The sequence below is a fragment of the Temnothorax nylanderi genome, unplaced genomic scaffold (assembly GCF_030848795.1).
Source record: "Temnothorax nylanderi isolate EJ_2023f unplaced genomic scaffold, tnyl_v1.0 TNYL_tig0082_pilon, whole genome shotgun sequence".
Classification (NCBI taxonomy): domain Eukaryota; kingdom Metazoa; phylum Arthropoda; class Insecta; order Hymenoptera; family Formicidae; genus Temnothorax; species Temnothorax nylanderi.
The window spans coordinates 189274-212898 of record NW_027249144.1 but is presented as its reverse complement, the minus strand read 5'-3'; the positions used below and the strand labels follow the sequence as shown (position 1 = coordinate 212898).

At 47.3% G+C, this 23625-nt stretch overlaps 1 protein-coding gene and 1 long non-coding RNA gene across 3 annotated transcripts in view; one reads left to right on the top strand and one right to left on the bottom strand.

Annotated features, from left to right (window-relative positions):
• The window catches only part of LOC139774521 (uncharacterized), a 144203-nt gene that overhangs the window by 34154 nt on the left and 86424 nt on the right, over positions 1-23625 (bottom strand). The window lies entirely within an intron of this gene.
• The window catches only part of LOC139774540 (uncharacterized), a 38508-nt gene continuing 25257 nt past the window's right edge, over positions 10375-23625 (top strand). The window contains exon 1 of the long non-coding RNA XR_011718604.1: positions 10375-10489. This is a non-coding gene — a long non-coding RNA (uncharacterized lncRNA). The remainder of the gene's footprint in view (positions 10490-23625) is intronic.

Below are 23625 nucleotides of genomic sequence, written 5' to 3'. Positions count from 1 at the left end.
AGTTCGCGTTCTCGCGAAAAGTAAAAACACTTTAATCCACCTCTCACAATTAGTAATTACGTAAAACACACATCCGCAATATTCAATGGCGTGTATTAAGTCTCATGCCTACACATCACGTGATTTAACCGCGCTGCATTGCTCCGTTATTTTAGCTTCGTCCGAGGTCTCGCTGGTCTCAGCGACGATGCTCAGTAAACAAGATCTGTCACGCACGAGGCGCATTCTTTCGTCTCGAGGCGAGGAAAAATTTCCGCCGCGCGCGGCCTGGAAAAGCGGCACGCGCGTGACTGCACCGACGACACGACGATCCCGGCGCGCGGAGATTCTCTCTCGCGCTCGTTTTCCGTCGCGATAAGATCGCGATAATCGTATCTCGGCTGTAAACGTACGCGGCGCCGTCGTTATCCGAGATAACGCGGCGATATTGCGATACACCCGATTTCCGACCAGATAATTTATCCATCTCTTTTTTTTGCACGGAAATGGGGCCAGGAACCACTCGACACATTCAGAGCATCCACGTGGCCATGCGTTAGAAACGCGTGCACGTGCGTGGTTTCCTCCCCCTCTTAACCCCGTCGCTCGCTACTGAGAATTTTTGGTGAACTGCATTCTCACGTGTTAAGTACAGATCCTATTTCGCAGGCCCCGCTATCTCCTCAAATAATCAATCCGGAGTAGCAGAACGGAGAGATCCAGTGAACCGTCTGATAAATCTGAATATGTTAAGAATATATATCAAGCTTGTATCTGCGATACGTTAAACAAATTAGGAGAAAGTATTACGTTCTCTCCGTCTAGAATTCCTCTTAATCTTTAGATTATCGCGTTAGCTTATCTCGAGAATAACTTTTGCGCAATTGTAAATCTCTTACAATCAAAATATTAAAATATTAAGATATCTGGATCTTATACAATTCTGGGAACTCGATCGATGGAAGGCGAAAAGCGTGACCCCACTTTCATTATCGGGCTCGCACGAAAGAGTCGCGTTTGATTTTTCGATCTTTCCAAAGCTCCTGCGATTGAGTCTTACCGTAGTCTTTTTCCCTCCTGCCGAGGGAACGGGCTTGTCTTTTTATATTTAGAACATAGACGACGCGCGAGGCGAATGGGTTAATCTTCGTCGAGCAATCCCGTTGTATCTTGTGTGTGTGTGTGTGTGTGTGTGTGTGTGCGCGTCTCTCTCTCTCTCTCTCTCTTTATCTCCTTCTCTTTCTGTCTGTGTGTATACGTTGCGCGAAATCGATCGCATCTAATGGATAATTCATCACAGATTGGATCGCAAGCCTTCATAATAGGTACAATAAAGGTGATACGCTATCAAAGCGCTATCCCGCACTGACAAACGCGGGAGCACTTTTATAAGGACAAAGTATACATGTATTTCGAGCTTTAACAAGGTTATCGTTAGGCGTTATAGCTCTCGTAGAGATAATTCAAAATGTCACTTTCTGCGAATCGAACGCTATCACTTACGGATGTGATACGCGACGCCCCCCCCCCCCCGTGCAGAATATAACAGGTTTGTTGTCACTTTAAATTACACATGTAAATTATATAAATATTATGTGTATATTATGAAAGAAGAGAGAGAGAGAGAGGGGGGGGGGGAATTCCCTTTTCGGGGAATGTGTGTTAATAATTGTAGCGATAATCTTTAATAATTTACGTTGATTTCGACAAACGAGATTTTCTCGTGGTTGAGAAACCTTTTCAAGTTTCCGCATCTTCAGCTTCGGCGAACAATGCGGCGCAGTTTCTCTGCGTTTGCAATGAAAGTCCATTGTCCGTTTGTCAATGCGAGATACACCGTACGACGAGCAGCGTTGTGATTAGCTCACGTTGCACTCCCTGCTGGTGCAGCAACGCAGTGGCGCGTTTATACCTGTTGAAGACCGTGCCACGGCATTGTGAAGAGAGATTCTCGCAACGGGGGGGGTTCTCGAAGAAAAGAGAGACGATACGCGAAGACGATCCGCTTATTCATCAGAGTAGAAAAAAAATGCGACAAAAGTAAATTTAATTTTCTTCTCTGAAATATTCCTTCCCCTTTTCTCTCTCTGTTTCCTTCAAATGTAGATTCAAGGAAAAATGCGTATACCTCGACAATTAAATTTTCCCATGACTTGATAAACTGAAAAAGCTGTCTGTGTCTCTCTAAACACGCAAACGCCGCGATATTCAGCGCGCCCACACGCGAGGCTGGCGCTCGTCATGCGACGAGAGAGGAGAGCCAGGCGTGAGACTGCTGGAGACGAACGCGCGCCTTGCCTCGTGAATGCATCTGCATTCGCGTTGAATGAGGTTAACGTTAATGAGGCGCAAACATCTCCAGACGCGACGCGGCAGGCCTTCCCCTTTATTCCCACCCCGTGTAGTCGCCGGTAGCCCTCCGGAGAACGCGCCGTCGCGCCGGCAAACGCGAACGCCTGTGCGTGCACACGCACCGCACACGCATTTTCTCTCCCCTTCGACTGACCGTCCGTACGGGCGTACGGTCGTCTCGCTCGGTCTGCGACGATGCACACGCGTGCTTATTCGCGGAAAAAAAATGAATGCCGTTTCTGGGAAGCCTCGAGGTGATTCGGTAGAGAGATAACTGAATCGTCCGACGTTTCGTCGGACGTTTCGCGAGCGACGTGGATATATCGCGTATCATTTGTAAATTTCTACACGTGCTCACGTCTGTTTATACGCGTGTATCGTGAGTGAGTAAAAATCCGCGTAGAGTGTAGACCAAGCAGAGGTCAACTCGCGAAAGCTGGGTATTTATACACTCGACCGGCACCACAAAGACTTTTAGTCGACTGACAAAAGAACTCGGTCAGCGGAACTGCGTTTTAGCACCGACACAATAACATCCGGCTAGTCATTAGAATTAGAATAAAATGTATGAAACGAGCGTTAAAGTATTACGCTCGGTATTGTCATGTATATCGATCCTCCTGGTCTCTTTCTCTCTCGGAGGAGTCGCGAGTTGAATAAACCGATTAAAAAATTTACAAACGAACGCTGTGCGCAACACGTGCTTAGGGGGATCCCTACGTACATGTTACCACGAGATAGCCTGGACTCGATCTTCTCACGGCATCATCGCGGCATCGATCCCGCGAGATCGACCAGACGACGTCGTCCTGGCATACCGTTACGTCCCTTGGGCTGCCTATCGAAGCACCCAGCACCCGCACTACTTACTGCATAGAGAGATTTGAGCTTCACGTGGTTGAGCGCGGGCACATCCACCATGGAGCACTTGAGCAAGATCGTGGTGGTTTGGCTGGGCATCTTCGCGGATGCTGCTTCGCACTTGTGTCACGTGGAATGGACTATTACTGCTGCTACTACTACTGCGCCGACTGTCGATCACCGCACTGATAATACGGGAGACGTTCATTGGCATGGACCAGGCGAAAATCACGGTATTTGAACGTCGATCGCGGGTTGAGCGGGATTCTACGATACGCGAGGGAAACGACGTACCGGGGCAGTATAAAAAGAAAGGGCAGTGTCACGGCAGTGGAATTTTTCGGGATCGCGCGACACCAGGAGCAACCTCGGTCTCTCGCCGCGTTTTCGCCGCGCGCGCACACACGTTTTCTCTCGTTTTCCCCGAGTGCGAAGGGCGAGGAGAAGAGCTCGTGGGCGAGCCACCGCGCGGCGTGCTCGCTCTGCCGCTTGACTGAGTGACTGACTGACTGACTGGTTTTCACTCACTCACAACACGGTGCCCCGTGTGCGGGAATCGTGGCCACCGTCCCGTCCCACCCGTGCGCATTTCCTTATCCCCACCGTCCAGCCGTCGCGGCGCCGAGCGCCAATCGCCGCCGTCGAGAGAGCGCACGCACACGCGTGTCGTGGACCACGCGTGTGGAACAGCTGCTTCACCGGTGTCCGTGTGTGCGTATATGGATTTACCGCGAGCACGCCTGGCCGCGCATGTCTGCGTGCGTGCGCGCGAGAGAGAGAGAAAATTGAATCGATGAATGGAAAAGGGTGTATTTGCCGAGATAATGAGGCCTTTTTTTTCATAGGAAACGTGGGAAAGGCTTTGAGCGTTTTTGCGTAATTTTCTGTAAAAGCCGATAATAGGGGACGCGATAAATCACGTCTTAGCAGGAGTACACATAATTTCGGAGGAATCGGTATGCGTGAGAAATGACACTTGAGACAACAGACGGCGGTGTTTAAGTTTAACACGTCAAACAAAGACCAGCTATCTCAGGCGGTGTAAACATCATAAACCGAACGTCATAAATTCTCCGATCGAACGAAACGCAAAGAAACGTATCGGTATCGCCGCCGGTTGCGCGATATACAGTTTCCAGGGTTTCTATTGCACCGTGACCTCTCTCTGTATGATTTATAACTATCGCGAGAGTGAGTATCCTTCATGCCGCGACTATCTCGCCGCGTGAGGAGCACACGGTGCAAAATAAATAAAATAATCGACCGGTTGCGCATCGCGCGAGCAAAAAGTCTCCTGATTTACTTTCACTCTTATCTGCCGTTATTCCCTGCGAACTGACGTGTGGAAATTGCGGATTTGCGCGGCGACTCACTTCCGCCTGGTTCCCGAGCGTCAATGAAACGCGAGGCGAATGCGCCCGTAAAACCTTGAGCTCCGCGTTCTTTGAGCAGGAAGAATATTCTCACGTTATTCCGAAAAATATATTGAACAAATAAAAATCACATATATGCCAAACAGATGTGTAAATATGTAAAATTATTTCCAATAATTTAAAAATTATATTTCATACATTAATAATTAAAGAACACACACGCGCGCGGGGAGGAAGGAGTTTTAGATGAAATAAAGACAAAACAAAGTGCAGGAAACCGGAAGCGACATTTCAGATGTATAATAGCTACATCGTAACTGTACCACCGCTGCGGTCAGGATCAACTTGTCAAGGTAATGTCCAGCGGCTAAGACGCTTCGCGTTACCTCGGCGAGGCCGCACCGGATGAAAACCGCAGATTTCTCGATCGCGTGAGGACAGATCTTTGTCACGCCGCTGTCGCAGTAGCAGCAGCAGCAGCAGGTGAGCAAGTTTTTCGCGTCGATGTTACGAGCGCATGTCTCGCGATTCTTATCTCGATTTCGTGCTCCGTTGTTGCCGGCTGCCAGTTACGCAAGTGGTGTTGCCGCGGCCTTTAACCCTCGAGCAGGGTCAAGCGCCAGCGAATTGACACCTCATTTAGCGTCTTTCGGGGGATTCCCAGTTAGACACTTGTTGATAATGAGAAAGCTGCCCGTAAATTCACGCCGCTCTAGGCAGTTAGATTTAGTTCTCTCGGTTCCATTATGCCGCTTTGTGTGTGAATTTAGATCTATCAATACTTATTTTACGCGGCACTTTAATTTATTCGCGTAGCAACAGTCCGCGTATTAACGCCACGCAATCATTTCTATAAAAAAAACGTAAAAAATTCCATACGTTTTTGCGTCACAATCGAGAGGAATATCCTATCGACGAGACGAATGCCCAATCCGCTTGTCCGATCACGTAATAACAACGGTTTATAACGGACCTCAGCGCTGTCGCGATGTTGGGGCCCGCCTAGAGTCTCGGCGGGTCTTGATGATGGTCCCGTCGTTCGCCAGCCAGCCGCCGGCATAATAATCGCATAAATTCGCGGAAGCATAGCGGCCCCGATGACATTGGGCCCCGGAGAAGTGTCGTCATACGCGACTTCTTCCTTGTCCCCTCGGGCCGCCTAGTCCGCTCTCCTTCTCTCCGCGGCCCGCGCTTTTATCCGACTGGGCGCTTACGACGAGAGACTTTGACCGTAAGTGGACAATGGAAGATCGCGCCGGGCCTATTATATACGGCGCGAACGGTGCATTTACGAGGGTGTGCGCGCTCGCGCTCGCGTGGGTGTTCGCCGTGTACACGTGACCGCGGGTCTTTGTTGTGCCATCGTAAACGAAGAAACGGACGGGGGAGAGGGGACGGGATCGTGCCGAGGCCGAGGTGTACGCGACAGCTGCCTGACCCGATTCTGCGAAAAGGCTTCTAACCGTAATCGCGCTGTGGGCGAGCGGCTTTTGCGACGTCGTCGTCGTTGTCGTCGAGGAAAAGCGAAACGCACGCGAGCGGATACCTCTGTCCGCTCAGATAAAATGGCAGTGAGTGACCTCACCTGCGCAATTACGTTTCGCGGGGCTACCGGCACTGATTCATTATCAGAAACGTGATATGAGTGTACTCCGCTTCCACGAACTCCAAATTGCATTCCGGGATTTCCTTTATCTTCGCGCGCTCGCGTTACGAATCGATAAGTGCGTCCGTTCGGTTTCAGATCTAACTTTGTGATCCGTATCAATTCTCTCTACTCGCTGATATATATTCCTGGTATCAGACAATGTAAAGCGTATATTCCCGAAGTGGTAGAAAGTCAGGTTCCACGTAATTAAAAATTTCCAACGATCTCGCCTCGCGAATAATGAATAATCCGTCGCGTCGGGACGAATCCAACTCACGCGCTAAATAATTAATTCGCGCAGAGACGGATGCCAATGCAAATCGCGTCGAAAGGCACACAGCGGTAGTCGCGTCTCGCTGGAGCAGCAACAGTGAAAAAGACGGCGTGATTCATCACAAGAGATCATACCGCGTCACGAAAGTGAGAGGGACGCTGACTCAATAACGACGCGGTATTTACCTGAAAACGAAATCTCGCGCCGTGCGCGTCAGATGCAGGTGCAAAACGTACGTTCGCTTCGGCGTGACCGCGATTTCGCATTTCGTTAGTAGTTTTCCGGAATACAGATAACGAAATGTTTCGGGGAAGCGCGTCGTTATCGCACAGTGCCAGCAGTATCGAACGTCAGTAGAAATTTCCTAATGTCCAAATTATCTCTGTTTCGGATCGTAACGCATTACAATGTATAAATATTATTTTAGCGCATCCAGAATACAGAATACGCATACAGAATCGTATGCCTCGCGAAACATCTCGCAAAAATTATATTATCAGCGACTTTACACGAATAAAATTCCTTTTTTTCGGAACACCCTCTCGATAAGGAAAACATACGCGTTTGCATATTATATCTTTCCAACTGACGAAAAAGCCTTAAAGCGATTCATAGAATACATTCGGATCTATCATATCACGAAGCGGATACAGCCGTCCGAGAAAGACTCGTGTATTTCTCATTTCTCCGTCTAAGCAAATCCGTTTGTCCAAGCAATGATTAGGAAAAAAAGAAGAAGAAAAGGAGAACGGGCACGTGTACTCGTTTCGGGCGATATTCTTTCCGATAATCCAGCCGCGCTCGTAAAACAAGAAAAGGAGCCGCTTTCTCTCTTGATTTATTTATATCCCATGCATCACTTTCTGGCGCATCGTATTATCATACATTACGGTAAGACGGATCTATCGTTGTCTATTTATTTGCGCGCCAAGGAATTTCGGGGAAGGACGCAGCCAGCTGAAAACCGATACGAATTTGTAGTCGCGTTTAATCCTCAATTCGCTCTCTCGGAAGTACTATGGCTTACGTGACGACCGTGATCCTGATAATTCCGCAGGGCAAAGAGGTATTCCAGCGGACGGTAATGTTCTCTCTATCTCCTTCGGTCCCTGCGTGCGTTTTGTTTAGTAATAGCGGACGGCGCGTTCCATAATAATCGCGCGACGGTAAACGGGCGGACGTGCCATGTCGGAGTTCGTAAAAATCGAAATTGCACCGTGAGTGCAGCTACGTGTGCGGAGTATATGGAAATACAATTACGGGCGTATACAACCGTTCCCTCAAAACAATATCGTGTACCACTTTACATTGTCGGCCTCTGCACGCGGCTTATATCCGCGAACCGTTTCTTCACGATTTAATATATATGAACTTTTATAGATTTATATATAGATATAATATCTTCGTCCTTCAGCTTCCGAGTCGTAAAGTCGACTCGCTCACGTTGCAAGTTGTCGTAATACTTCCTGGAGGCGAGTGTTACCCGCGCTCGCAAGTGCTAATTTTCCGCTCCGTTCGAGGTGTTACGGCAACTCGCGGGAAAACGAGGCAATTTTTGCTTTCGACACTTGCTACGAACTATCGGAAAAAGTGCCTAAAAGTCGAAAGTTCGCGCGAACCTAGCCGTGTCCGCCGGCGCGCGCGTGTTCGCGTGGACGGGAAAAAAAAGAGACACGAGATTTCCGCGGGCGAGATACACGTCCGAGGCCTAGCTCTCGCGAGATGCTTGGCACACTTTATGTTTCCGCGAATTCGCGTAAAACGGATAACGACTGGAATTCCATTATTATTGCGCCCCGGCAGGCGCAAGCACTCACGAGCCGCTCTGTCATTCCTTCTCTGCCTTGTTCTGCGTTTGCGTTCGTTTCCCGATGCAGAAACGCGACCTGGAGCGGCCGCGGGTGAATAGTACTCCGCCGAATAGTCCGAGCTCACGTTCGAGCTCTTTGTCGTAACCTCGCTAACGATCTAACCGGCGGCGGCGCCCGAACGCCCGTGATTTTTACACTAATTCGACGCACCGTTCGAACCACCGTTCGGAATTTAATGCCGTGGGCTACCGAGCGCAACGATCGACGGAACGAAAGCCGGACGCGGATGGGTGAGAAGCGATTCTAGTCGAATTAATGTCTGATTCATCGTCACAAATTGGAGGAAAAACATTATCTAGCGGGGGAGGGGAGTTGCGCCTATTGCGGTTCGTAATGATTATTCACCTGACATTACTCACTCGATTATGTCGCATTATTCACGCAACTCTAGTCATACGCATGCACGAGCTATTTGACAATAAAAAAGAGCAGGAGCTTTGCTTTACTTTAAAATATTCTTTCAACGAAGTATACGCAAATCGTGAAACGCGAGTGCATCAAAATGGAGATTGTTCATCAAGCTCGCGTTACTTCCTTGCTCATTAATAATCTGCACGAGCTTCGCGATGCCGCGCTCCTGTGTTGGCGTCGATAATTAACTCGGAAAAACCGTGAGCGTTTTATCAAAACTGACGTTCGAGGAGCGGTCTGATACATCCTTCTCTGCGTTTCCCTTTAAACGATTTAAATAACGCCTCCGGACATATTTCCGTGAACCAAAACAGCACTGCCGAGTATCTCTGGAGATCCGATATTTTCAGATTGCAAATAAAAAAAGAACAGATATACGTTTCTTATAATGGACATCGGAGAGAGAGTTGTCGGGGGATTAATGAATGTTGTATATAAAATATAAAGGAGGTTGCCGCGCCGCGGAATGAACACGGTAGGATCGCGAATCACTGTGAGGAAAAGTAACTCGGTCGCCTAATCGGTTCCCCGCGAGATAAGCGATTGTACCCGGACACGAGATATGACTTGGACGAGGAAAAAGACAAGGACTTGCTCGAACGTCATTAGGACATACACGAAGAAAGAAACCCGCCGATCCCGCGCGCCGATTGCTAATTGTAAGAGTGTAGCATGAGTAGTCCGGTCCGCTCCGCTCCGCTCGCTCGCTCGCTCGTGACTAGCGTAAAGGCCCTTGCACAATGCCAGGTAATAGCAATAGGCAATAGGAACAGAATTTCCGACGCGTTGGATTTCCATTCTCTATTGCCTGTACCTGACCAATCACTAAAAGCGCCATGTAAAACCAAATCATTGTGATTGGTCAGATACAGGCAATAGAAAATAGAAATCCAACGCGTCGGAAATTCTGTTCCTATTGCCCGTTGCCGAGCATTGTGCAAGGGCCTTAACGGTGCGTTAGGTGCCGCCGACTTCTGTCCAGTCAGCGGAGGCAATGACTCACACAGGTCGCGCATTAAGAAAGCCTATCTGTGAACACCGGAATTTTAATTCCGCTCTGAAAGCATGCCTGTCGCGTTACACGTCGCGCGATCTTTCGCGCCGGCTGTCCTTTGCGCGAAACACGATTTTATCTCCCACCCCGCGGCTTCGTAGTCGCGACTTTCAGCCCCTTCCTCTCCACCGTCGTCGGTCCCTTGTCCGTTCATCGTTATTTTAAGATAATCTCTGTACCGTACGGGTAAGATAACGGTAAGAACGTTCCCGAGGTAACGACGAGAGAAAGTTCGGAAAGGAACTTTTCCAAACGGACGTAACGTCCGTCACTCGCATTAATCTCGAGTGACCTACATTTCCGACGATATCACGGGATAATACTTGCCTGGAAGCACTTGTCTCGCGCCCTTCCTACCCCGAGCCAAATCTCAGCGCGGTACTGCCACTCGTAGAACTTCATTCGTTTCTCGCTCGTCTCTCCTTCTCGCTTTATCGTCCGATTGATATCGCGTGCCTCGACCGAAGTGGGTTACGTCTGGCGTAAGCTCGCGCGACGCTTTAACGGCCCGCGATCTCGACGACGATCGACAGTCGACTACCCGCCGTGCGCTCGTTCCGTAACACCGGACGCCGCGCGTATGACTCACGTGCGTAAGGAATCTCTGGCGTGCGTGAGACGCGACGTGTATGAATGAAAATAACGTCGCGTTGCCACGGCGACGAGGTGAGAGGTGTGTGGGTGCTCGAGGAAGCGCGCTCTCATGAATGAACCGACGGCAATGCGCGCGGATGTGCGCTTGTCGTCAGCGACGCGTGCCTGACGCAAAACGGTCCCTCCGTCATAAACGCGTCAACCTTTCCGAGAAAGGATTTAACACCTTGCTGGTCATAAAGGGTGATCAAAGCGGCGTTGCCCTTCCGCTGCTGTCTGCGAATCGACCACAACAAAGCGTCGCGTCGGCGTGGCGTCCGCGAGTCCGCGCCGGCATTAATCGTACGGATGTAAAAATAGCCGCTCAATGACGCGCCTTATCCTTGAAAGGCCTGATTTTGTCGGAAGCGACGCGTGCAGTTCGATCCCGATGATCCTGTCGCGCCGGTCGCTCGAAAGTGATTGATCGTCGCGCGACTCGAGTCGACGAAAGGAAATCGATTAATCAAAAGACCGCGCGCAGACCGAGAGGCGATGATTATTTTCCTCGTACTTGAACGCGAGAATAATTCGCGGCGACGTCTCGTCGTAATGATTATTATTATTAATCCCACGTCGCGAGAGTAAATGCCCTATCATTATTACCGCTATCATTATTGCCTCGTTACGTGCGTTTCGCGCGGGGGATTCTCTATACGCGAGACGTAGGCGAGTACTTACTCCGGGTACTTTGCGAGCGTGCGCGCGCGGAAAAAGTTGCGCGGTCGAAGGCCTCGTCCGCGTAAAAAGCCGCGCGCCGACTTTAAAAACGCGTTCTCCTCGACTTGCGAAAGTGTGACGACCGACGGTACCTGTGGACCTCTGCGTACGTATATGCGCTTCGTGTCGGTGCACCGAGTAAGTAAACATGTTTAGCGCCCACTCGAGAGATTCGCTCGCAGGTTCTCAAAATGCAACGCGCGCAGACGAGCCGCGCGAGACCACCAGAGGAGAATCTCATTCGACTGTGTCCTTCTTTCCCCTCCGCGGCCCTCTCGGGTCCGATATCGCGCCGTACGGTGCTATTGCGATTATTCCGCTTGCACAGCCGCCAACGGAATATCGTGTCGATTCTCAGGGGTTCTCTCATACTTCTCTCTTTCTCACGAATGCTTTAACGGCTCCGTGTCATAAATTCAACTAAAAACTCAGCTCGACCGAGGACGAGCGTTAATTAGCGACGCGCTGAACCCCGTGCCCGTTGCGCGCGCACAAGGAATGAGATATAATTCTTTTGTTTATTCTTCATTTTATTTATCGGTCTACGCAGCACGATGCGTTCTGGATTTAACGAAGCGTTGAACGTGCTGAACGGAGACGGGAAATGGTCTCTGTTGAAACGCGCCGGCACGCGCGGACGAAGTCGAGCTTAATTCACGACGCGATTGTAACAAAACGCGGAGCTTTCATTCGCGGGCAATTAATTCTCCATCCGCGCACGCCCGCGCGTGTTGAGTTCGCAAATCGTTGGCGCTCGCCCACGTTTACCGCCACCCTTGTGTTGTATAGCGGTAATAATGCAACGCGATTCGCGGACTTCGTCCTATTATGCGCGAAAGCGGGTCGATGATTCATCGCCCGCCGATACGTTCCGACAACGGCCTTGTTATCAATGGGCCGCCACTTTTAAGCCGTTAACCCCGCGTCGAGGGTTTATCGTTCGCTGCGGAGTAAATTGCGAGTCTTTTTGCACTTATATTTTCCATTCCAGCGGTCCATGAAAAACACGTACGTTATGCGTGCCGCGCAGAAATCATCGGGGCAAGAAAATGTGATTCGTCATCGACCTTGAATCTGTCACGGCGCGACGGCGAACACTCCCTCTCGCGAGAACAGAGAAGGGGCGCACGTGGAAAATAATCGAGAAACCATATAGTAGCGGTAACAAACAAGGCGGACACGTGGAGAGACGGTATATGTAAATAGTATATACGCGGCATCTCTCGTCAGTTTAAACTTGTAAATTCCATTAAGCGCCAAGGCTGCATAATCCCATTGGACGGTACGTCCAATCAGCGTGAATTTGCAACTAACTAAAGGATTTATATGAACGGACGGGGCGAGCACGCGACTTGCTATTCAGAATGCGGCTTAGTTGTAAAACGCAACACGCTCGTTAAATCGTCGACGAACAAGTGCGGCCGACGGTGAGCGAACGTGAGGAAAAATCGCAACGAAATCCTGTCAGGATAACCAGAATGAAATCCAAAACAATTTTTCGCTTTTTGCGGAAAGAAAAAAAACTGGAAAAAAGATCTTCCCAAGCTCCACTTTTATTCTAATCTCGCCGAGATTGATTATCATTGATTTCCAATAGTCTATTCCTTTCATACGTCAATTGTAACAATAATAATAGTAACTTAACATTTGGAATATTCGTATGCGTGAATAATTTCCTGACTGAACCTCGAACTATGTCCTGTTTGTTGACCGTCGACTCGACGGGTTCTTGTTAGTCACGCTTCGAGCAAACCAGTATATCCCGAGCTTAAGTCAGTCTCTGGGCGAGTAATTAATGCATTCGCGAGAGACCAACAGTCGCGAAATTATTCTCGGTAAGGGCGACCTGTTTCTACTCCGCTATTCCAGGTATATGCGGGCCCGACTTACTCAGGTCACGGTGCCATTAGTCCTCGTTAATTAACGATGTTCAGATAACATCTCGACGATATCCAGATGATAGCAATTTCTGCTGCGTCCCCACGACTCCCTGTCGACAGGTCTCATTATCCGAATTTCCAAGTATGGTTAACTCGAAGTATTTTCGTCGTACAGAACGAAAATCGAGTCTAATCACCGTGCCTTTCGAGAAGTAAAGCAGGATGTACTTTTCATATTATAGCTCCTCGCTACCGAATCATCTCTCGCCTAGATCTGTTTAGTTGCGAAAGTGGTGCTCGCGCCACCGCGCGAGTAAACGGAATCACGGCAGCGGCGGACACACGCGCGTAATTGAAGAAATTTACGCGTACCGTTGTTTAACGGCCGTGACAATTAGAAATGGAGAAAGTAAGGAAGTGGGTATTAGCGAGTCACCGTCGTCATTTAACGAGACACCTTCGACGAGACGATTTAACGAGGCTATCTCGTTGAATCTTAAACATGGCTGATCAAACACGTCGTCATTCAATTAGCAAACTTGTCGATCGGTGTATTTAGTGAATTTAGAGATTTTAGTGCCGGTCAGTAATCTCGCCTTGATACTACCGCGGGATAGTCCGGCCGTCAAAACTAACGTGCGTCATGTACACGCACACACGCATACACGGAATTTGCATTCGCGTACAAGGTACTTTCGCGGAAATCTCGCGGTCGACGGACTGCGAACCGTACGGCGAACCGTTCGGCTGTCGGTTCCAAGAGACGAACAACTCGGTGAAATCAACTCAATTAGCGTTGAATATTTAATTCGCTAGGGGGAATCCTGAGTTAAAAGAATGCGCATATTTACCAGCGTGATCAAGGTCCGCTCACACATATACACGATTCGAAATTAACCGTGGATTTTTCTGACCTACTTCCTTATATAATTGATGAAGGCTCTGCGTGGCTTTTGATGCGCCAACTCCGATTCTAAGGACACCATTTTTGCACTTTCGTTTGATAAATGTTTAATGCACGACCGCAAAGATCTTCGGACACACATTCCCGCCCCCATTTTCTATCGCGTATCTCATGTATACTTTAACGTCGTCATTTTCACAAATTTGCATAATCATTATATTTCCGTATATCTTATTCGGACGATAATATCGTTGTGAAAAAACGATTGCTGTATTCCCGTTGCACTTTGATTAATTTCTCACTTAGTATGAGATTCTATGACCCCATCTGCGTTGCAAATTGAAGCGAGATTACTTCAGCGAGTTCAAGTTCGTATTATGGTAAGAAGAAAAGTTTTATAAGATTGTTCGATGTTTAAGAGTCAATAAGCAACAGAAACCCCGGCGCACGAAAATAACTGGAACATGAGAAACTCGTAGATTATTTACTCGAGGAGGGGGATAACTTGAGTTAACTTGAAATACTTTTTACTCTGGCGCGAGTGCAAGGTCGGGATAGCAATCTCCAATAAGGCAAGATCATTTCTGAAGAGGCTTGTTAGTGAAAACGCACGCGCGGACACACTTTGGGGATTTCTCCTCTCGCGCAATAAACCTCGATAACAAGATTTACGTGTTCATCAGCTTATAACATACGTACGTACATTAGCATCGACAGTCAGTTTCTCTTCGTGCATATTTAAGTGGCCGTTAAGAACACGCCGCAACGTCGCGTCGTGTCGCTCGTCGTCGTTCGCGGCCACGTTGCAATAGAATGCATCGCAAAAATATCCGCGGTCGTACGCGTATCCGGACACCCGAGGCGGGACGGATGCGGACTCCGCCGTGTTATTAAACGGCCCTTCCTGTTCGATGTAACGCGACATGCATGCTAATCGAACGGACTTGTATCGACAAGTTCCGGCCACGTGGGTGGAAGCCCGACTTGTGGCGGGAGCCACGGGTTAGCGGTTCTCAGCGCCAATTTCTCACCGCGACTAATCATCGGCCACGGTAGACGACCGATTACGATTTCTAGCGACAACTCAAATTGACTCACCCTTCCCTTCTCTTCTGTCGCGTGTTCTTTGGATCGCCTACTCACCTGCAAGTCAGAATAATACAAGGATTAGAATTACACGTAATATTTTAATATGTACGTCTTATATTAATTGTAAGAAGCCCCTTTTACGTGAAATTACAATATCGTAATAACGGGAAATATAAAATAATAAATTCGGATTTTTATAAGCAACGTTTTTAACCGCGTTTTGATTTGAATTTGAAGTTCCTGCGTCGACGGGTGAACGCGCGTCACTTTTCAAGATCATTTCACGTGTCGGGTGCATCGGACGAGCGACTTAAACGAAGGAACGCGCCAATAAAGACGCAAGTGCAACGACTGACAAATTACGTCGACATGTCGATGCATTCTACGGCGCGCTGATAAAGTCCATTGGGCTTTTGTGGTTGCTCTTTGTCATCCTGTTACGGAGAATTAGCCATCTCACTTCGCTAAATTTCGCGGCGTGAAGGCAATCGCGATACTGGATGGAAACGAAAGGAATCATCGCGAATGCGCGAGCGAGCAGGATCGCAATATTTATCCGCTCTAAATAATTAATAAAAGCGAAATAAGTTCTCCTTCATTATACGAATGTAAGACATCCACTAGAGATACTCTCTGCTTTTTTATTATCCTTCTCAGATCACTCTTTTCTCGAATAATTAAATTGAGTAGATATAAAACTGAATGCTAGCACACTTTTATTGCGTTTCGAACACGCGTACTTTCACCGAACACTCTGTTTTAAGTAATTAAACTTGTATTACTTTTTTAATGTATTACATGACACACATTAGAAATTAATGTGTGTCACATCACTCATATCTCATCTAAAACGAGTTGTACGGAAAAAGATCGGAGAATGCGTATCTCAAATGATCGCGATCGATAGATCATTAATATACAAGATGATCTCATTCTGATTGGTGATAAAGCGTCCATATATAGCAATAAAAATGTTCGTGATGGTGAAAACGACGTATTAAACCAGGACGATGCCGTGCGAAACTTTCAAGAACATTTCGTACGAAAGGTCGCCGTCCGCGGAATTCGCAGAAAAATTCGCATCGTTTTCGGCGAAGTCCCACTTACGAAATCAACAGGGAAATCATTCGACCCACTAACCACCTGGTGAATCACCTCGCAATTTTAGCGATTCGCGAACGCATCGACAGTATCGCGTGACGCAACCGTGTTACACGTAAAGGTTTACAAGCGAAAACGTCAGCGGAAAATTGGCCATCAAATGCACCACTGACACCGATATAGTTGCGAGCTAATGAACTTCCGAGTTCTTACTCAACGAAAGAGCAAGCGTGACATCGACAAAGACAAATTCTTAACGTTGTCGACGGTACGGTCGCCAGAAGTGATTTGCGATTCTTCGCGCAAGTCACCGAAGCAATCGACATTCGATAACATGCGTATTGTAATGACGATCGTTTCTTATCGTCTCGCGCTATGCCGACAATAATTCGAAGAGTATTCCAAGTCCCGCCGGAGATGTGTGTCCCGACGTTTCTACGGATATGGTTACGGAAATTAATAAGACCAGCGTACTCTCGTTAGCTTCCAATCGACAAGCTTAAATGTCAATGCGCGCGACCCTTTATCTCACATACATGCGAACCCTTGAAGAATAACAGGTCCCGAACAGGTTCTTTCTCGGGAGAGAGAAACATGGACGTGTTTCACGAGGGTATCCCGGGATTCCGATAACGCCGCGTAAAAGGTCGCCGAATTTTTCTATATAGTTTCGCGCGATACGTTTCAGAGAAATCCAATTATCGTGGCAACGAATAAGAGCAAACGGGAGAAGAGGCGAGCGAGAGCGAATGATAAATGGCGCGATAACGCGCGACCGCCGCGGCAGATGCTATGCCGCGGCTACTGCAAACTGCGAAATGCGCGCATAATAATGCCATTCTTTCATGCGCGTATCTGAAAGGCCGTCGGATTTCGCGAGCGGTCCATTATCGGGCGCACGATAAGGCACTCTCGCGCATGCAATTATCGAGAATATACCGCGGCCGTCAATCTCCGCAATTAAGATCCAAGATGAATCATTAATCTTTTCTTTCTCCGATGCGTTCGATAATGGAGCTCCCAGAGATGAGGTATCGAGAAAAAATTATATTCCGAGACGTTAAACAATGTCAAAGAATAAAGCACAAGTTAGATCTCCCCGATGCAAAAAAATCTCGCTCCCCATTCTGGGCATCGTACACTAAAAAAAAATTGTTAATCCGAAAAAATATTTATATACGTTCAACTAAACATTTTAGTTGGTTTAACTGAACATTTGTTGAATTAATTAATTCTTCATTTAAAAAACTAAATAAATTGTTGAGACAACTAATGTTTAATTAACTAACTAAAATGTTTAGTTGAACGTATCGGACTAAATATTTTTTTCGGATTAACAATTTTTTTTTCAGTGTAATAACGAAAATATACTATGCTTTAAAGTCTCACCGTGAAGAACGTGACGTTCAAGAAATCGTAGTATTTCACCAGGAACTTCATCGTGCAGTTTCAACGATCGAAATTTGACGTACAGCGATGTCGTAGTGATCGGCGTCTATCAACGTTTCGCGAATGTATCGATAATGTAAGCATAAGCCGTTAAACACGCGAATGGCAGGCGCGTGTAACAAAACGAATTGCGCTAAATCGTTGACGGAGACGTAAAAATGTTGCTCTCTCGATAAACTTATTCTCAAGACGCCTAATGTTATCAGCGTAACGCTGCAACGTCTCGTCGGTTATCCCCGTTCTCGGCTTCTCACAAGCCGTAAATTCCAATGATCGAATAATCGATAATCATACTTCGCCGGGAAAAAACGTGCACGCCGCGCAGATCAATCTTTCGCTCTCTTATCTCACGAGAAAGAGGCGCGCGATTCATCACGCGCGCGCGCTAATTACATCGGTGATTCGAGATTAAGTGTTCTAACGAGATGAACCGACCTCAATAAATCTTCTACTAATTTATCGTCGTTGTTGTTTTTTTGAGAAATGGGACGTCGATACGACTCAATTGCAAGATTTTGACGTGGTCCCCCTCCACTGGAAAGGAAATCAAGTTTTTGACTTGTGCGTTTTTGACCTCGTTTTTGACTCGTGGTGGAAAAAACGCATAACGTTACGCAACTGGTCGCGTAACGATATAATTGACTCGACGTGCATTTTACGCGTCTCGGTCAACGCGAGGGACCGACGATGTGGCACGTGCACGCGCGTGGAAATTTACACGTGTGTTATTCGCTACACCCGTTTCAAACCGCCGCGCTTTCTAATACACCGCTGAAATACAGAGCCGCGAGCTGCATCGTGGAAATGCACAGCGCGTGTTTCGTGGCGCGCGAGATATTGCGTGAGATTTTCATATCACGTGGACCATCACGTTTTTCCCCGCGACATGCGAGGAATTGCGAAAGTACTGCGAAGTTCATTTAATACACTTCGTAGTCCGATTACGTAAGTCTATCTCATCACTCGCACGAATTGTTATCGCGTCGATTTACATGTTTATCTCACGTCGTTACGCAGGCATGAACTGACACTCCCGATGCACTCTCGGAAAAGACTGCGGACGGACGATGTTTAGCCGGCGATCTGCAACGCGTGCACGCGTTACGTCCAAAGATCGACCTACTTTCCGTCCGAAAGTGGCGGTGCGCGATCGATCGAGCCCTCGAGAACGTTTATATTTATTCACGCAATGTCAATTAACGCCGCCGTTGTCGGTTATGGATCGCTATAACGCTGACCCGCTTTGTCAAGGGCCGAATCGATTCGCGGATTAATTACACGGCATGCACTGCACAAATCGACGTCGAAGTCGCGGAACTCCGCTCGCTCTCGCTGCCCGATCAGCTGATCGATCCCGGTACAGCGCGGGTGTACTGGCTATATAACGCGCTCCACACACCGCGTTACGCAATCGGTCTTCGTCGCATTTAAAGCCCGTGACGAGGAACCGCGAGCGAATATGTGCACGCACGCATTCCCGTGCGTGCCTATCGCGCACTTACGCAATCGCAGCCGCGGTCTTCTCTCCGGAGTACGGCACGGCACGGCGCGGCGCAGCGGCCGGCCGTTTATTTGCGGTAAGTGGAGTGTGTGTACGTCTCCTTTCGTGGACCGGCAAAAGCGAGCATCCGGCAAATTGGGATACGCAAACACTCGGGCAAACACCGAGTTTCCCGACACTGACAGTTTATCGATGCGAAGACAAAGCGGGAAATATCGAGCGGAAAATCAGCGTCCATTAGCGATATCTGATTGTTTTTGAAAATTCTGTTCGGAAAATAAATTTGAATTTTATCGGTATATCATTTGAGCAATTAATAAATAATTCTTCATATCAGACATTTAAATATTGATGCAAGAAGACATCGCGTGAATCACGAAAATATCGCAAATCGCGCTAACTGATTTTCTTTCGCCAAAAAGTAATATGCAACTCGTACCGTAATAAAATATCCTTTTTGCGATACACCTGACAGTTTCCCTAGTATGCCATGGCCCAGTTCAAGAATATAGTACAGCAGCAATATAAAAAATTCACTCGATGTATTCGACAACCACATGCGAGCCATTGGCTGGCGCGCCGTCCCCGGAACAGCTTCGTAAACATACGACCGAACCATAAAAAGAAAGAAAATAAATATTCAATCTTGGCGAGCACAAGATCGCGAGCACTATTCGGGGATTACACCGATTCGAACAATGAGAGATTGGAAACGTCGCGCGTTGGCAGAAGAGCGCGTGCCAAAAATCGTTGAATCGTAGAAATTTCGTCCCTGAGAACGCTTACGCGAACGACTTGCTCGCCGAAATCGCTTAACAAGCATGATCACACGCGACTAAGGGCGCGAAGTTACATAACGTGTGTGCAAATACAAGCCAGCGAGGCCCATGACGTCGCGATGTAGGCCTCAGCGACGTGCCAGAAACGAAAATACTCTCGCTCGAGAATTCGCGAGCGGGTATTGCGAACGTTCCTCGTCTCGTGCTTGAAATCGGGGCTGAAAGCCGCACTCGGCTTAGGTCGACGCCGTAAACGACCGAGAAACGTTTGCCGACCCCACATGTAGCGCGCGCGGCCTCGCCGCGTTTAGGGCAAATTCGTGGGCGCTGCTGGCCTCGAGACGACAATAAGGACGTTTAACTTTAATGGAGTATCGAGACTCGCGCATTTGCGTTATTAAGGTAAATGTGCCTGGACACGTACCTTGTCTAGACATTTCCATCATTTAAGTCCTTAAATAAGTTATAACGCAAATTAAAATCAACGAATCAAAGATAAAAATATTTTTCTTGTATTATATTTATTTTTTTTTTATTTGATTTTAATTCGCATTATACTTATTTAAAAATACTTAATTAAAAACTAAAATGATAAAGGTATCCAGACAATAGGGCTTAAATGTCCCAGCATTGGTACATTTACCAGATTTACCTTAAACACCGCAATTGTGGTACTCGATACTTTTTGCGAAAGTAAAAAAAAATTAAAAGTAAGTGAATATAAGACATATGATACGGGTTTAATAAATTTAATTGAAACATGTAATTAATTTTACCATTTCCTATTCAAGACCCCGTATTTCTTCGAATATGACATTAGACAGACACAAAGGATTCGCGCGGATCGTCAGAGCATAATGAAATTAACCGTGAGAAGACCTCTCGCTTTGCATTTATAGCCGATGACACAGATATAATAATTTCAACCACGAAACTGGTATGGTTTCGCGGGACACGTGCACAACACGCGTGATATGAGGGATCATACGTTTTTGACGTAGCCGAGAACAAAGTAAAGGTCGAGGGGTGCATTGTGAAAAATATTTTTTTGTTAGAGCACAAGCGTACGAAATATTTCGAAAAGCTTTTCGACCTTTTGTCGGGATCAATGTAAATATCGCGTCGCGAAGTGAAAATGCCAAAGCACCTTTATTTTGCGAAAAACAGATACGATTTTTTAAGTGGAAAATGTCAACTGTGAAATATCGGGAAAAAAGCGAAGATGCACGGTATATTGCAAATATATTTCGCACCCGTCTCTCTCGCCATTTATATTTTTTCTGCGTTTACATGTTCCCTGTATTAAAATTGCAAATGACAAGTACGGTAAAACGTAAAATCGGACGAAATGTAAATTTATTACGTGCACGTGTATAAATTTCTAATATATCAACATCTGAATATGGATCTTTTAAATAAAGCACTGCCGCGATTAGCGAAACATAAAATCGTTCTCTGCATTAAACAATTCATGTTGCAAACAATCAATTATACGACGAGTTAGTAGATCGGATTAATGCGTGGAGGAAAAGCAATATTTTTGATTAAACATCAAAATAATCCCTTCCAATCGCAGAGAAATGTCGAAACAATTACGTGAATGGTTTGGGACCGAGTAACAATGTTACGCAGCTTTCACGTGAGCGAGACAAAAAAGATCCGATTAACCATTTTTGCGATATTGTGCGGCCAGTTAAACGTGATGTAACGCGTGTTCGTGAATTTAAGAGCAGCTGCTATCGAATGCGTTCTCTTTTTATGCATCTCCCACCCAGTGCCGGGTGCGGCGCGGCTATCTCGCGCGCGTTCCTTTTAGCTTCTTTTCTCGCGAAACCAGTGTAACCGGTTGAGCGTAAGGCCGGTAGGCAACGATCGCGCGTTCGTAAGTTCAATACGGCCCTCTTGTGCTTTTCTTTCGTTCGCGGAATTTCATTAAACGTTAACATCAATTACCTGGAACCTCGGACGGCGGACAATGAGAGAGAACGACGCGCACACGTATACTCGGATACATTATATGCTTTGTTAAACGCGCGTCTCATGAATTGAGACGATTATTTCTAAGAAAAAGGAAGCTAAACTTTTAAGCTAAAAGAAGCTTATTAAGAAACTAAAAGCAATTTATCCTATTGTAAAAGAAATATTAAATTTCAAAATTTTCTCTCTCTCTCTCTCTCTCTCTCAAGAAATGTTATTCATAATGTACGTATATAATGTAAAAGGCCACACAATGGACTCGCTCAATTAATACGACAGACGCAGAAACATTTTGCGGGAATTGTACTTGACGAAACGGTAAAGAATAATTTACGGTCAGTATTGAGTAAAAACCAGAAGCACTGCAACGTATAATTTGCCGCGGATTGCATTTTATTATTTTGGAAATATCGAAGTTACTTGCTACAAGCAGCTGTGTTAGTGATGAATTCTATCGAGAATGGTTTGCAAGGCTTTTAAGCGGCCAAGCAGTATTGAAAAAGGTATACAGATATTTACCAAAATGTCTTGCAGGGAGACCGGCATCACGGAGCACGTTGACATATCCACCGGACAAGAATGCTCTCCTTCTCGATACCCGGTGCCCGATCTCTGCGCCTGTCACGCGTTAGAGAGCGAAATGTTGATTTACGATATCAACGATATCAAAAGCCAGCTTCGAAAAGGATACAACCGGCGCGAATTTCATTCGGCCGGAGCAATTTCTCGGGCCGGCGAAGCAATTTCTCGCGCGAGCGATTAATCTCCTCGGGGAACCTTCTTAGCAAGGAAAAATCCTCGCCCGGTAAAACACGGCACAGGTATAAATCGAGAAACCGATATGATATATTCTGTTACACCGTATCAGCGGAATCGAAGCCGCGCGCGGATTAGAAAAATCGCGATTGTAATAAACGAGCGAAATCTCCGCTCATTGTCAGCACACAAAACGATGGCAGCCGATACACGCCGAAGAGATTAAAATCAATCGCGAAATTCCGCTTTCCATTGCTACGCGGATTGTCCGAAAATCGAGACGAAAGCGAAAGACACTTCCGAGGCGCGCATATCCTTTCTCGATACACTTCGCGCCCACACACGCGAGAGTTCTCTCACTGTCGCCGAGAGCTGAGTCTTACGTGTGGAAGAAAAAAAAAGTAAAAAAGAAAAGAAAACTACAACGAGAGAAGTCAATGGATCAGTTTGACTTACGAACGGCGACGGCAGACAGCGTTTGCAGCATTCAATCAACGAAAACAGAACCTCAGGCATGGGAGCTGCTCTGAGCGGGTTTTAATTAGAGGACCGACTGATTCCTCGGCCTTTCTCAGCGCGCGACACGCGGCTCGAGGGATGCGTGTGTGGTCCCTTCGCGATATGCCCCGTCCGTCGCGGAGACGGAACGCACGAGGAGGAACCGGACTCGTCTCGCCATCGAAGGAAGGTCGACTCGGTACTGATGCGCCTGGATTCCGCCGAAGACTCTCCCCCGGCGCGTATATTAAATTAAAGGCAGACGCGACGGGGCATTGTGTGTAGCCTCGCCGGTCCCCCACCGTAATCCAATATCGCGGCATCAGGTAATCTGCGAGAACGTCGACGATACACGGAGAAAATGAGGCGGGCGTGTTTCGCGCGCGCGACGAAATGATGGAGATCCATTATCTCCCCGGCGCGGCGTTAGTTACTATTTTTTAATCTCGTCCCATGCTGCCGTGTTTTAATTTTCTCTCCCTACATCTCGGCAAAAGCATTAAACGCGCGCGAAA